This window comes from Apodemus sylvaticus, chromosome 4 (genome assembly GCF_947179515.1).
Source record: "Apodemus sylvaticus chromosome 4, mApoSyl1.1, whole genome shotgun sequence".
Lineage (NCBI taxonomy): Eukaryota > Metazoa > Chordata > Mammalia > Rodentia > Muridae > Apodemus > Apodemus sylvaticus.
Window position 1 is genome coordinate 15,993,381 of NC_067475.1, and position 16,710 is coordinate 16,010,090.

Genomic DNA, 16,710 nt, shown 5'->3' on the forward strand with positions numbered 1-16,710 from the left:
AAATAAATATGAAGAGAGATAGAAGCCTTCTCTAGACCCTGATTTTAGTGGGACTGCTTCAAGGTTCTCTCCATTTAGTTTGATGTTGGCTACTGGTTTGCTGTATATTACTTTTACTATGTTTATATATAGGCCTTGAATTCCTGATCATTCCAAGACTTTTAACATGAAAGAATGCTGAATTTTGTCAAATGATTTTTCAGCATCTAATGAAATGACCATGTGTGTTTTTTCTTCAGTTTGTTTATGTGGTAGATTAGATTGATGGATTTCCGTATAGTGAACCATCCCTGCATGCCTGGAATGAAGCCTATTTGATCATGGTGAATGATCATTTTGATGTCTTCTTGGATTTTGTGGACAAGAGTTTTATTGAGTATTTTTCATCGCTATTCATAAGGGAAATTGGTGTGAAGTTCTCTTTCTTTGTTGGATCTTTGTGTGGTTTTGGTATCAGCATAATTGTGTCCTCATAGAACAAGTTGAGTACTGTTCCTTCTGTTTTTATTTTGTGGAGTAGTTTGAAGAGTATTGGTATTAGGTCTTCTTTAAAGGTCTGATAGAATTCTGCACTAAAACCATCTGGTCCTGTGCTTTGTTTAGTTGGGAGACTTTTGATGACTACTTCTATTTCCTTAGGGGTTATGGGATTGTTTAGATGGTCTGTCTGGTCCTGATTTAACTTTGGTATTTGATGTCCATCTAGAAAATTGTCCATTCTGTCCAGATTTTCCAGTTGTGTTGAGTATAGGCTTTTGTAGTTGGATTTGATGATTTTTTTTAATTTACTCAGTTTCTATTGTTATATCTCCTGTTTCATTTCTGATTTTGTTAACTTGGATACTGTCTCTGTGCCCTCTGGTTAGTCTGGCTAAAGGTTTATCTACCTTGTTGATTTTCTCAAAGAATCAGCTCCTGGTTTTGTTGTTTCTTTGAAAAGTTCTTTTTGTTTCTACTTGGTTGATTTCAGCCCTGAGTGTGATGATTTCCTGCCATCTACTCCTCTTGGGTGTATTTGCTTCTGTTTGTTCTATAGCTTTCAGGTGTGCTGTTCAGCTGCTAGTGAGTGCTCTCTCCAGCTTCTTTTTGGAGGTACTCAGAGCTATGAGTTTTCCTCTTGGCACTGCTTTCGTTGTGTCCCATAAATTTGGGTATGCTGTGCCTTCATTTTCATTAAAGTCTAAAAAGTCTTTGATTTTGTTACTTATTTCTTCCTTTACCAAGGTATCATTGAGTAGAGCATTGTTCAGTTTCCATGTATATGTGATCTTTCTGTTGATTTTGTTGCTATTATAGACCACCCTTACTCCATAGTGACCTGATAGGAGGCATGGGATTAGTTCAATCTTCTTATATCTGTTGAGGCCTGTTTTGTGACCAATTATATGGTCAATTTTGGAGAAGGTACCATGAGGTGCTGAGAAGAAGGTATATTCTCAGCCATCGAATAGATGGTTTCTCCATCTATGGTGATTGAGAGTTTTGCTGGGTATAGTAGTCTGGGCTAGAATTTGTGTTCTCTTATGGTCTGTATAATGTGCCCAAGATCTTCTTGTTTTCATGGTCTCTGGTGAGAAGTCTGGTGTAATTCTCTTAGGTCTTCCTTTGTATGTTACTTGGCCTTTTTCCCTTAATGCTTTTACTATTCTTTCTTTGTTTAGTGCATTTGGTGTTTTGATTATTATGTGACTGGAGGAATTTCTGTTCTGGTCCAGTCTGTTTGGAGTTCTGTAGGCTTCTTGTATACGCATGGACATCTCTTTCTTTAGGTTAGGCAAGTTTTCTTCTATAAATTTGTTGAAGATATTTACTGGCCCTTTAAGTTGAAAATGTTTGCTCTCTTCTAAACCTATAATCCTTAGGTTTTGTCTTCTCATTGTGTCCTGGAGTTCCTGGATGTTTTTGGGTTACAAGCTTTTTGCATTTTGCATTTTCTTTGACTGTTGAGTCAATGCTTTCTATGGTATCTTCAGCACCTGAGATTCTTTCTTCTATCTCTTGTATTCTGTTGTTTATGTTTGCATATACAACTCCTCATTTCTTTCCTAGGTTTTCTATCTCCAGAGTTGTCTCCCTTTGTGATTTTTTTGTTGTTGTTGTTGTTTCTACTTCTGTTTTTAGTCCAGGATGTTTTTGTTCAGTTCCTTCACTTGTTTGTTTGTGTTTTCCTATAATTCTTTAAGGGATTTTTTTGTGTTTCCTGTTTAAGGGCTTCTACCCTTAAACAGGAAATACCCTGTATTTCTTTAAGGGAGTTTATTTATGTCCTTCTTGAAATCCTCTATCAGCATCATGAGATGGGATTTTAAATCAAGATCTTGCTTTTTTTCAGTGTGTTAGGGTCTCCAGGACTTGCTGTTGTGGGAGAACTTAGTTCAAATAGGGGAGAGGGAATTTTTAAAGCCTACCTCCAGCAGAAAGAAAAGTCATCAAGTGAGGGGTGGGGTTGCCATATCACAGTCAAAACTCTGACCCATAATTGTTCCTGTCCAAAAGAACTGCAGGGACAGAAATGGAGAAGAGCCCGAGGAAAAGAAGGTCCATTAACAGGCCCAAAGTGGGATCTAGCTCAAGGGGAGGTCCCAAGGCCTGACCCTGTTACTGAGGCTTTGGAGCTCTCACAGAAAGGGGCCTAACATGACTGCCCTCTGAAAGCCCCAACAAGCAGCTGAAAGAGTCAGATGCAGACATTTCCACCCAACCAATGGACAGAAGCTGCTGACCCTGTAGTTGAATTAGTGGCAAGCTGGAAGAAGCTGAGGAGGAGGGCAACCCTGTAGGAGGACCAGCAGTCTCAATTAACCTGAACCCCCTAAATCTCTCAGACACTGGGACACCAACCAGGCAGCATATATATGCTATGAGGCCACAACACATATAAAGCAGAGGACTGCCCAGGTCTGGATTCAGAGAGAGAAGATACACCTAACCCTCCAGAGACTGGAGGCTCCAGGGAGTGGAGAGGTCTGGTGTGGTGGGGGTGTGGGGTGAAGGGGTAGGGACATCCTTATGGAGACAGGGGGTTAAGGGGGAGGTCGGGGATGGGAAACAGTCAGATGATGGACTGGAGGGTTATGGGAGGACAAAAACAAGAGTGTAAAAAAAGGATTAACTGAAATTAAAATTAATAATAAAAGAAATATAAATAAGTAAATATCTAAAAGCTAATACCCCGATTGTATTGTTAAACCTGAAAATTGCAAGGAGAGAGGTCAAGACCCTAAGTGCCCAGTTAAAGCAAGTTTTATTTAACACTGGTCAGGCCCATACTCAGAATTCCCAGAGAATTGTTCTAGTCAGGTGCTCTTAAAGGTAGAGCTCACAAGACTATGGTACTTCCTGCTATGGGCCCATTGGGGCAAATATACACCCTGATGTACTTCCTGCCTATGTACCTCCCACCTATAAGGGACTAAGCATATCCTGTGCATCTGGGGCAACCAACTTTGCATACTGAAGTTAAAATATGTGACTTGTTATTTTACATGAACAACAGTCCCAGCATACCAGGAAGTTGTCTGCCCTTGGGCAGGTGGGGCTTACAGGGTAACTTTAGCTCTTACGGTATGTTCCTGGCATATTCATTTTTCTATAAGGAAGATACAAGGAAGTTTTTCATGATAAATTTAACATGGGGAAGGACAAATACATTTCTTTTACGATTCTTCAAAGGAAATTGTTGTTGATCCAGTAAAATGTCTGAGACACAAAGTGAGCAGAAGAGGGAAATATTAAGTAAAGATGTTTATCTAAACTGGAGAGGTCAAGCTTCCTTCTAAATATCTGTGCACACCCAAATGCCACTCTCAGCCTAGCTCGAGGAAGCTTCCCTATGCAGTGACTAGAGAGCATGCAGGGGCTACTTCATGTGCTGAGAATGCATGATGGTTGAAGTTTCAGACCTAAATAAGATATTTATACTGTCCCCTCAAAGGCTCAGGAAACATTACAAGAGGGGACAGAAGGAATGAAGCAGCTGGTGATGAAATCATTTCTTCTGAGCATGACACAGCCTTTGCAATCATGAGCTAACAGGAGATAGGGCTGCCTGCACAGGGCCTCACAAGACTAAGCCTGTCAATCAGGGATCAGGGAGGGGCTCAAGGGGCCTACACTTCCTAAGCTAACCACTGGCTATTGGTACTTTCTCATGGAGAGGCTGTCACTCTTTTCAGTTGTGTACCACTGATGAGATCACTGGTTTCCAACATACAGTTCCCAAGCCATGGACACGTAAATGGCCATACCTAAACAACAAAAAGACGTGCATGTGGCAGCGGGACTTGTAGGGAGGTAGTGGTGAGGGGTTGACTGGAGATGTGGTAAAATTAAAAGGAATGTGTTATGTATGTTCTTTCAAAGAATAAATAAAGTTAATTAAAATTTATTTTGATTTTTTACAGATAAAATAAAAATTTTAATTAATTAACCTAAGGTTTTCAGTTAGAGTCTCACAACACACACAAAGACATCTGAGAAACTGTCTCAGCCAAGAGGAGCCTGGTTGATGCACAAATTAACATAATATGAAAAGCTGGTTAGGACTCTAGAACAGCAAAAGGACATTCAGAAGTACTATGCCAGCACCAGCTCAATAGTTTGATAAATGGAACACATAAACATTAAGATGTTACTACTAAGGAAAACTTGGTTGTGGCAGACAAGGGCTTTCTGCACTATTTCCACAACTTTTCTATTGCTTTTAACCCTTCCCAAATTAGAAGCGATTTTTGTCTGTGTGTGTTCAAAGGCCATATGAGTATGGTCTGCATGTTTATAGAGGAAGCTTGAGTTCTACATCGTATGAGGCTGAAGGGCTATGAACCCACAACTCAGCTTAGCATGGTCACTTACCCCCAAGGGCATTCATTTATCTCTTCTCAAGCCAATTTTTCTAAGCCATATATAACTTCAGGTATATAACTTCAATGAAGTTAATACCCATCCTGTCTCAGAGTTATCTCATTGTTCTGAGTAGCTGTGTGTCTTATTGGCAGGATAGAACACTATTGCCAAAAAACAACTTGGAAGATGGGTTAATTCAGCTAACAGTTCAACATCTCAGTCCATTATCCAAGGAAGTCAGGGAAGAAACTCAGAGCAGGAACCTGGATGGAGGCAGGAACTGATGAAGAGGCCATGGAGAAGCGCTGCTGAGTTGCTCAGACTGCTTTCCTCTACCACCCAGGACCATTAGACCAGGGTGCACTCAGTTGTTGTGCACTCAGGTTGTGTGCTCAGTGGGCTGGACCCACCCAAATCAATCATTCATCAGGAAAATACATGGGCCAATCTGTCGGGAGCATTTCCTCCTCAGTTGACGTTATTTGTTCCTGAATGTGTCAAGCTTGTGTCAGGTTGACATAAAACTAGCCAGCATGCTTCGTTTGTCAGTTTTCCATTAACGTGAGAGGAGAGGAATGAGAAAAGCCACTGAAAAGGCAGCCAAGTTTCCAGTCACTTGGCACATGTGCCTTAGAGCCAGTGGCAGCACCATATATCGTGACAATGGGCCTGTGTGGCACAGGAAGCCCGTTCATCTTGTGGTAGCCAGAAAGCAAAGACAGACAAGCGGCAGAGCTGCAGGATGACAAGTTTCAATCTGGGAGGAAACTTACACACCGCTCCACCCCTTCCTCCTGCTCCTACATTCTTTCTGTCCCATCTTCTTCAATGATCCCTAAGCCTTGGAAGGGGTGACCATAGACATCCACCTATGCCTAAAAAACAGGCCACCACATCATAGTAACAGTTATTTGATCTCTGGAGCTCCCCAGTGGTTATGAGTGAGGCTGATAATGCCTATGGGAGTGAAGACACGTTTAGAAGGCAATGTGACAGGCACATCACATCACATCCATAAACCACAGAAGTTGTTTCCCCAGGGGAACCTATGACCTTCCCAGCCACAGGTTTTGTTCTGGATCACAGTACTAGGCTTGAATCCTGTTTTGTGGGCCTAGCCTTAGATCCAATTAGTAGGATGTTGGTCTTACCCACAACAGTCGAGCCTCTCTTGCACAAGTAGGCACATGCAATCCGGTGTATTGGTATTTTAGAACACAGAGTTCATAGCGAAGCAGAATTGTGATGACAGTTCACCTGCAGCCAGCATGGCCCACTCTGGCACTAGGAAAGCCAGTCAGCAAGATGCAAGTTTCCAGTTCAGACCCATGTTAATTTCTCCATGTTCTAAGTCAAAGCTTGGATGTGCAGTGTCTTCAGAAATAGGGTCCGGCATACAACCAAGAGCAGTAGCAACAGCCTTTATGATCTGTGGGACCTCAGGGCCTTCCCTGGCCAACAACTCAGAAGGAGATGGCCCACCCCAGGCACTGGGGATTTTATTCAATATCCCTACAGAAGTGTACACCTTTTGGATATAAACTCTGTAGCTACCGTTTTAACACATTTTTCCTCGCAATTAACCCAGCCCAAGTAGGACTGACTATGAGGGAGATGGAAGTACCATTGTACATGATTGTCTTACCAATGGCTTCCCAAATCTGCAAAATTCTCCAAGGTTAAAACCATGTCTAGGGGGCTGGAGAGATGGCTCAGCGGTTAAGAGCACTGACTGCTCTTCCAAAGGTCCTGAGTTCAAATTCCAGCAACCACATGGTGGCTCACAACCATCCGTAATGAGATCTGACTCCCTCTTCTGGTGTGTCTGAAGACAGCTACAGTGTAGATATAATAATAAATTAATCTTAAAAAAAAAAAAACCATGTCTAGATAACAGAACCTTTTCCAGAGGATGGGCAGGACGAGGCAACATCCTGAACTACTACTGTCTCATAACAGATCTGTGGGGTTCCAAAGATAACCTTGGTGAAATACACTGAAAGTCTGTCATCATCTGTCCTCAGCAAGTGTCAGGTGAGCCCAGAAGTTCATGACTAAGAAGATAACTAAAGCTGAAATTAGTGAGGTCTAATAAAGCATGGACAGGTTCCATCCATTTCTATCATTTGCTTCATCCAAAGATCATGGTCAGTACAAAGCATACTGTAGTGACTGTTCCTGGTTGTCAACTTGACTATATCCTAAATGAACTACAATCCAGAATTGGAGGGCTCACCTGTGATCCAGATCTTGAGGCTGGAAGACACATTGGATCTTGGCATGGAGGTCTTGAGGCATAGTGGCCATGAATATCTTAGACCCAGGCAAGGTAGTATATACTTTTTAATCCCTGGAGACTGAGGCAAGGAGATCTGTGAGTTCAAGGTCAGCTAGGGACAAAGGAAGTCCCAGACCCAGGTGTGGTGGTACACACCTTTAATCCGAGCCACACCTTCTGCTGAATGCCTACATAAGGACTATGGAAGAAGGAAGATTACTCTTCTTCACCTGCTTGCATTTACTTGCCAGCACATCTGTTAGAACCTACTTCTACAGAAGACCAACTGAAACAACTAGCCTCGTGGGGACTGAGCAACTACAAGATTCTTGGACGTCCCATTCACAGCTGCCCATTGTTGGGTTAGTTGGACTACAGACCGTAAGTCTTCACAAGATTCCGGCAATATAGAAAGACATTCCATAAGTTCTGTGACTGAGATCCCTGACTAATATACATAAATAGGAGGTGTTAACGTAATTTGATCTCTGTAATAGTAGGTGATTCTGAATTATTATTATTACCTGGAGCTCATTCTGGGAACCTCCCTACATTTCTCCCCACCTGATCAATTCAGTGCCTGATGTAGTCTACTCAGACCCACTCAGAGCCAAAGGTAAATGTGACCCTGCTTTCCAGCTGCACCTCTGGCTCCCTGGGTCATGGTGGCCCTGGGTTGGCACATGCCTCTAGGCTCCCCATTCATCATACCTGGCTGTTGGGGGAATTCTAGCTGGGCTAACAATCTATAAACCTAGCATTATCTTTTGATGAAAGAAAATATACCCTCCTTGGTCTGGGAGGATTACCCTCTGGGACAGGCTTATGTGCTTCACCTATATTCTGTCAGGAATGTCTTCTCCTTAGGCAGAAGTTCCTTAGCACACAATTTTCCTTTCTATCAGTTTTTCTTAGGAACTTCAGCTCGACACAAATCCTGTCACATACTTTACCTCTTAATGATCTCCTCTGGGTGGCTCTTTTACTTTGAGGACATTCATCACATGCTGTTCTAAGTCACCGAGATCTGCCAAAGCCTTTCTTGCTTTATAAAGATCTTGTTCCACCAAAGGACTTAGCCACTAAACCTCCATACTAGCCTGGAGGTCCCTTCTGGATCAAACTTCTCTGTAAACTCCTCTGTAAACAGAGCTCTGTCTGGTCCAGTGAGCTAGGGTGCAAATACAGCCAACCTTATTCCTAGTTCCCTCGGTACCACCTGCCCCTCTTCTGTGGTCCTCCAGTTCCTGATATTTATGGGGACTTCCAAATGTTCCTAATGGCAGTGATCTTTTTCACAAAGATTGGGGATTGTTCTTTTTCATGCTGTCTCAAGTTATACAGCCTTTGCCTCAAGGAGGGATGGGAAGATATATTACTCAGTTTTTCTGCCTCCCAGCAGTTAGACTGATTCCACCTGCTCCTGTGTCCCTCCGCCTCAAAAGCCAGGCTCTTTCACTACTTGTTGAAAAGTCTTCCCTAATTCTAGCAATTCAAGTGCTAACAATTTCCTGATACACCAGTTAATGCCCCATCTGCGTGCTGGATTACAGATTTTTCCTCTCTTACTGCTTTTACCACCTCTTCCTCCTGTTTATCTAATTTAGTTGCCAAATCAGGAGCTAATGCAGAATACTGGCTACATCTTTCTTTTTTGTTGCAACTACTTTATACAAACAAGCTCCTGCCTGGGCGCCATCTTGACCTCAGGTGCATTTCTAACTACTCACAACACTGGCCAGACAGCCTCCTCTGCTACACTAATCTCAAAGACTATAATGTTTCCTCTACCTTTGAAACTGTTTTCAGGGTATCACCACATTCACACAGTGAACTCCATTCATCTAGCTAGCATGCCACCCCATACCACACAGATGAAGGCTGCTATTCTGAGACTGCCTCCCACAGACACTCCTAATCCAGATGACTCAGCCTTAGTTGTATGTCTTACTACCTACAGCAAGAACCATACAATCACTCTTATAGCACAAAGGTACAAGGACACCTACCATACAGAAAATAACAATCAGAATTTCCTCCAGAGAAGGTCAAGCATCTCAACCTCAGTTAACAGGCTCTGCTAACATTATCCATAATCATTCACTTGCTCTTTGCTAACTCATCTTTGGTTCTATCAGGTCTCTGTTCAGACACCAATTATGGCTCCTGCTCCACTAAATATAAAAGTCAGATTTGAGGACTGCTGTTCAAAACACACACATTTACTCAACCTTGACAGAGATCTCATACAAGACCAAACTATGGATACCACCAAAGTCCAACTTGGTGAACCAATGAATTTTATTGGGGAATATGGGTAAGAGGTTACTTACAGAAGCAGAAGTGACTCAAAGATATCGGCATCACCAAGGCCTACCTCAGCATGGGTGACAGCTCACAAAGATGGGAACCTGGAACTTATTGTACAGTCAGATTGCAAAGTATCGTTTCTAAGTAACTCTGGTCTAAAACTCTTCCTGGCTGAATTCTGCTTCTAGGCAGCTGGTCAGATCTCTGCTTCATCCAGGCAGCTGGTCTGGTCTCAAAGTCTTGTAGCTTTTCTCTGAAAAAAATCTTTGCAGCTCAGCTTCACTTCCTCTGGGCAGGACTATCAACTTAATTGCTTACTCTTACAGAGAGGGTCATGGTGGATCTGGTCAGTTTCAAGGAGTTCCTGAAGCTAGTTTGAGTTGTTTACCTTACTCTTTCTGCTTAAAGAGTTTCCCAGAAATAAGGAATGTCTCAGTGTCAGGGAAACTGTTAAATAACAGGGCCCACAATCAATATTCGAACTTGGTGTTCCAATGTTACTGGGGCATAAAAGCATTATACCGGAGATCACTATTTCCTAGTCACATGTTCTCTCCTCTAGCTGGGTCATTGGTCCCATTGGAAGTCACCAGTCTATTTCCTATGGCTCCTTCACATCTATCAATAGTTGGCTAAGGAGGAGCAGTGCTCAATACCCTTGAGGATATATGCAGGGCCATGGCTTGTAACCCTCAGTGCAGGCTACACAGTCACACCAACTCCCAGAACCTCACCTCCTAGAGCTTGGATAGCCTAGGACACTCTGGCAGTAAAGGAGTTTCAGGATCTGTTGCAACCTCACATCACATTTCACAGAAGAAATCCAAACTCTGTCCCGTGAGACCAGCACTATAAAGCAAAGGCATCACCCATAGATTAGAAAAGGCAGATTGCTCTCTTACACAAGTGTCTGTCTGCATCTGATCTGCAATGTGAAAAGGAGCTGGGCAGATGCCAGAGAAGCAAAGAGGCTTCTGCATCCTAACCAAGGTCTAAGGCAAGCAGAACTCAGAGGAACAAACCAGTCCTGATGCTCTTTCAGCCCTGGGACCAAAGACTAGAAAAGCAGGAATTTCCACTCAGGAGCAGACTACCTTCTAATTAAAATTTATATTGTTTATGCTTCCTCAACATTGACCAGCAAAGTATGATGTAGAAAAACAAGTTCTATTCCTGTATAGTAGGGATGGTCTGTTTGTTTGCTTGCTTGTTTACTCTAATAACTTGACTTTATCAAATTTCCTTAAATGTATCAGATGCTTTACAGTCTTGAATTTAAAGCTCATCTTACCTAGCTTTTTATTTGTATCATTATTGTTTAGATGATAGACAGTATAGAATATAATTGATGTACTCTTTTATATTTTTTCTTTGCTACTTTCTTTTCTTAATTTGTTTACTTCCTATATTCTTCATTTACATTCCAAATGCTTTTCCCTTTCCCAGTCCCCCCCCCCCAAAAAAGTCCCATAAGCCCTCTTCCCTCTGCCTATTCTCCGATCAATCCCCTCCTACTTCTCTGTCCTGGTACTCCCCTACAAACCTTTCCAGAACCAGGGACATCTCCTTCCATCTTCTTGGGAGTCATATGTAATGTATTGATATGTAAATATATTTACATATCACATTGGAGTCACACTGACACTTGGGAGTCACATTGATATGTAAATTGTGTCTTTGATACTCAGAGCTTCTGAGCTAATATCCACTTATCAGTGACTGCATTCCATGTGTGTTCTTTTGTGATTGGGTTGCCTCACTTAGGATGACATTTTCCAGATCCAACCATTTGCCTAAGAATTTCATGAATTCGTTGTTTTTAATTGCTGAGTAGTATTCCATTGTATAAATATACCACATTTTCTGTATGATTCCTCAACTGAGGAACATCTGGGTTCTTTCCAGCTTCTGGCTATTATAAATAGGGTTGCGATGAACATAGTGGAGCATGTGTCCTTCTCGAATGGGGGGGGGGGGGATCCTCTAGGTATATGCCCAGGAGTGGTATTAGAGGGTCCAGAAGTTTTATGCCCAGTTTCCTGAGGAACCGCCACATAGATTTCCAGAATGGTTGTACCAATTTGCATTTCCACCAGCAGTGGAGGAGTGTTCCTCTTTCTCCACATCCTCACCAACACCCGCTGTCTCCTGAGTTTTTAATCTTAGTCATTCTGACTGGTGTAAGGTGAAATCTCAGGGTTGTTTTGATTTGCATTTCCCTAATGACTAGAGATGCTGAACATTTTTTACGGTGCTTCTCAGCCACTCGAAGTTCTTCAAGTGAAAATTCTTTGTTTAGCTCTGTACCCCATTTTTAAATAGGATTATTTGGCTCTCTGGAGCCTGACTTCTTGAGTTCTTTGTATATCTTAGATATTAGCCCTCTATCAGATGTAGGGTTGGCAAAGATCCTTTCCCAATTTGTTGGTTGCTGTTTTGTCCACTTGACAGTATCATTTGCCTTACAGAAACTTTGTAATTTTATGAAGTCCCATTTGTCAATTCTTGATCTTAGAGCATAAGCTATTGGTGTTCTGTTCAGGAACTTTTCCCCTATGTCCATGTCCTCAAGGGTCTTCCCCAGTTTCTTTTTTATTAGTTTCAGTGTGTCTGGTTTTATGTGGAGGTCCTTGATCCACTTGGAGTTGAACTTAGTACAAGGAGATAAGAATGGATCAATTCACATTCTTCTGCATGCTGACCTCCAGTTGAGCCAGCACCATTTGTTGAAAAGGCTATCTTTATTCCATTGGATGGTTTCAACTTGTTTGTCAAAGATCAAGTGACCACAGGTGTGTGGGTTCATTTCTGGGTCTTCAATCCTATTCCATTGATCTACCTGCCTGTCACTGTACCAATACCATGCAGTTTTTAACACTATTGCTCTGTAGTACTACTTGAGGTCCTGGATAATGATTGCTCTGGAGGTTCTTTTACTGTGAAGAATAGTTTTAGCTATCCTGGGTATTTTGTTATTCCAGGTGAATTTGAGATTTGCTCTTTCTAACTCTATGAAGAACTGAGTTTGGATTTTGATGTGGATTTCATTGAATCTGTACATTGCTTTTGGCAAGTTGGCCATTTTTTACTATATTAATCCTGCCAATCCACGAGCATGGCAGATTTTTCCATTTGCTTTGGTCTTCTTCGATTTCCTTCTTAAGAGACCTGAAGTTTTTCTCATACAGATCTTTCACTTGTTTGGTTAGTCACCCCAAGATACTTTATATTGTTTGTGGCTATTGTGAAGGATGTCACTTCCCTAATTTATTTCTCAGCCTGCTTATCCTTTGGGTATAGGAAGGCTACTGATTTGCTTGAGTTGATTTTATAACCAGTCATTTTGCTGAAGTTGTTTATCACCTGTAGGAGTTCTCTGGTAGAGTTTTTTGGGTCACTTAAGTATACTATCATATCATCTGCAAATAGTGATAGTTTGACTTCTTTCAAATTTGTATCCCTTTGACCTCCTTATGTTGTCTAATTGCTCTAGCTAGAACTTCAAGTACTATATTGAAAAGAAATGGAGAGTGGGGGCAGCCTTGTCTAGTCCCTGATTTTAGTGGGATGCTTCAATTTTCTCTGCATTTAGTTTGATGTTGGCTACCGGTTTGCTGTATATTGCTTTTACTATGTTTAGGTATGGGCCTTGAATTCCTGTTCTTTTCAAGACTTTTAGCATGAAAGGATGCTGAATTTTGTCAAATGCTTTTTCAGCATCTAATGAAATGACCATGTGGGTTTTTTTTCTTTGACTTTGTTTATGTAGTGAATTGCATTCATGGATTTCTGCATATTGAACCATCCCTGCATCCCTGGGATGAAGCCTACTTGATCATGGTGAATGATCGTTTTGATGTATTCTTGGATTCAATCGGCAAGAATTTTATTGAGTTTTTTTTTTTTACATCGATATTCCTAAGGGATATTGGCCTGTAGCTCTCCTTCTTTGTTGGATCTTTGTGTGGTTTTGGTATCAACATAACTGTGACTTCATAGAACAAGTTGGGTAGTGTTCCTTCTGTTTCTATTTTGTGGAATAATTTGAAGAGGATTGTTGTTAGATCTTCTTTGAAGGTCTGATAGAATTCTGCACTAAAACCATCTTGTCCTATACTTTTTTTGGTTGGAAGACTTTCTATGACCCCTTCTATTTCTTTAGGGGTTATAGGACTGTTTAGATGATCTATTTGATCTTGATTTGATTTTGGTATTTGGTATCTGTCTAGGAAATTGTCCATTTCCTCCAGATTCTCCAGTTGTGTTGAGTATAGACTTTTGTAGTAGGATCTGATGATTTTTTGAATTTCCTCTGTTTCTGTTGTTATATCCCCCTTTTCATTTCTAATTTTGTTAATTTGGCTACTGTCTCTGTGCACTTTGGTTAGTCTGGTTAAGGGTTTATCTATCTAGTTGATTTTCTCAAAGAACCAGCTGCTGGATTTGTTGATTCTTTGTATGGTTCTCTTTGTTTCTACTTGATTGATTTCAGCCCTGAGTTTGATTATTTCCTGTCTTCTACTCCTCCTGGGTGAATTAGCTTCTTTTTGTTCCAGGGCTTTTAGGTGTGCCATTAGGCTGCTAGTGTATACTCTCTCCCATTTCTTTTTGGAGGCACTCAGAGCTATGAGTTTTCCTCTTAGCACTGCTTTCCTTGTGTTCCATAAATTTGGGTATGTTGTGCCTTCATTTTCATTAAATTCTAAAAAGTCTTTGGTTTCTTTCTTTATTTCTTCTTTGGCCAAGAAATCATTGAATATTGTTCAGCCTCCATGTGTAAGTGGGTTTTCTGTTGTTTTTGTTGTTATTGAAGACCACTCTTATTCCACAGTGATCTGATAGGAGGCATGGGATTATTTTGATCTTATATTTGTTGAAGTCTGTCTTGTGACCAATTATATGGTCGATTTTGCAGAGGGTACCATGAGTTGCTGAGAAAACGGTATATTCTTTTGCTTTAGGATGAAATGATATATGTTAAATCCAATTGGTCCAATGCTTCCATTAGTTTCACTGTGTCCCTGCTTAGTTTCTGTTTTCTTGATCTGTCCATTAAGGAGAGTGGAGTGTTGAAGTTACCCACAATTATTGTGTTAGGTGCAATGTTTACTTTGAGCTTTAGTTAAGTTTCTTTTACGAATGAGGGTATCCTTGCATTTGAAGCATAGATGTTCAGAATGGAGAGTTCTTCTTGGTGGATTTTTTCCTTTGACCAGTAAGAAGTGTCCTTCAGTGTCTCTTTTGATGACTTTAGGATGAAAGTCAATTTTATCTGATATGAGAATGGCTACTCCAGCTTGTTTTTTAAGACCATTTGCTTGTAAAATTGTTTTCCAGCCTTTTACTCTGAGGTAATGTTTGTCTTTGACAATGACTTGTGTTTCCTGTAAGCAGCAAAATGGAGGGTCCTGTTTATGTATCCAGTCTGTTTGTCTGTATCTTTTTATTGGGGAATTGAGTCCATTGATATTAAGAGATATTAAGGAATAGTGATTATTACTTCCTGCTACTTTTGGTGTTATTTTTATATTTGAATGGTTTTCTTCTTTTGGGTTTCATGAAAGAAGTTTACTATCTTGCTTTTTCCAGGGTGTAGTTTCCCTCCTTGTATTGGTGTTTTCCACCTATTATCCTTTGTATGGCTGAGTTTGTGGAAAGATATTGTACAAATTTGGATTTATCATGGAATATCTTCATTTCTCCATCTATGATGATTGAGAGTTTTGCTGGGTATAGTAATCTTGGCTGGCATTTGTGTTCTCTTAGAGTCTGTATGAGATCTGCCCAGGATCTTCTAGCTTTCATGGTCTCTGATGAGAAGTCTGGTGTAATTCTAATTGGTCTTCCTTTATATGTTACTTGGCCTTTTTTTCTCACTGCTTTTAGTATTCTTTCTTTGTTTAGTACATTTGGGGTTTTGATTATTATGTGACAGGAGGTATTTCTGTTCTGGTCCAGTCTGTTTGGAGTTCTGTAGGGTTCTTGTAAATTCATGGGTAACTCTCTCTTTAGGTTAGGAAAGTTTTCTTCCATAATTTTGTTGAAGATATTTGCTGGCCCTTTAAGTTGTAAATCTTCACTCTCATCCATACCTATAATCCTTAGGTTTGGTCTTCTCATTGTGTCCTGGATTTCCTGGATGTTTTGGGTTACAAGCTTTTTGCTTTTTGCATTTTCTTTCACTGTTGAGTCAATGGTTTCTATGGTATCTTCGGGATCTGAGATTCTTTCTCCTATCTCTTGTATTCTCTTGTTGATATTTGCATCTATGGCCCCTGATTTCTTCCTAAGGTTTTGTATCTCCAAAGTTGTCTCTCTTTATGATTTCTTAGTTGTTTGTACTTCTGTTTTTAGATCTTGGATGATTTTGCTCAGTTCCTTCACTTGTTTGTTTGTGTTTTCTTGTATTTCTTTAATAGATTTTTGTGTTTCTTCTTTCATGACTTCTGCCTGTTGACTCAAATTCTCCAGCGTTTCTTTAAGTGATTTTTGCGTTTCCTCTTTTTTGGCTTCTATCTGTTGACCCATATCTCCTAAATTTATTTAAGTGATTTTTGTGTTTCCATTGTAAGGACTTCTAACTTATTCATGTATTTCTTTAAGAGATTTATTTATGTCCTTTTTGTGTTCCTCTAACAGCATCATGACCAGTGGTTTTAAATCCAAATCTTGTTTTTCTGGTGTGTTGGGGTATCCAGGACTTGCTGTTGTTGGAGAATTGGGTTCAGATGCTGCCATATTGCCTTGATTTCTCTTAGTAACATTCCTACGTTTGCCTTTTCTCATCTGGTCCTGCTGTCACTGGCTGGTTCTTGAACCTCCTGTGACCCTGTAAGGCTATTTCCACACCCCTGGATGACTGGGTTTCCCATAGCACAGATTGGTGATGTGCTGCCCTACTCTTGGGTGCCATTGGAGCCCTGGTGTGCCTTGTCCCAAGCAATACTATACTCGGTTGTCTCTGTGTACCTGGTGGTGCTTCTCTGGTCCACCCAGTAGTGAAGATGGTGGATGCCGTGAGGACCCCCACCAAGCGCTGATCACTCTGCAGGGCAAAGGGCCCAGGACAGGGCTTGCTGTTGGATTTCAAATGCTCTGCTGATGGTGGTTCTCAAATGCCCTGCTTCTGCCAAATAACCTGAGTTTCTGGAAGTAGGATCTTCCAAGTGTCAGATGTGGCACAGGTCTACCACATCTGATGGAAAGGGGCAGTGGCAATTAACCTGCTCCTGCTGATTCTCTAAAAAGTATTAGGTAGTGGGATCTTCCCCGTGTCA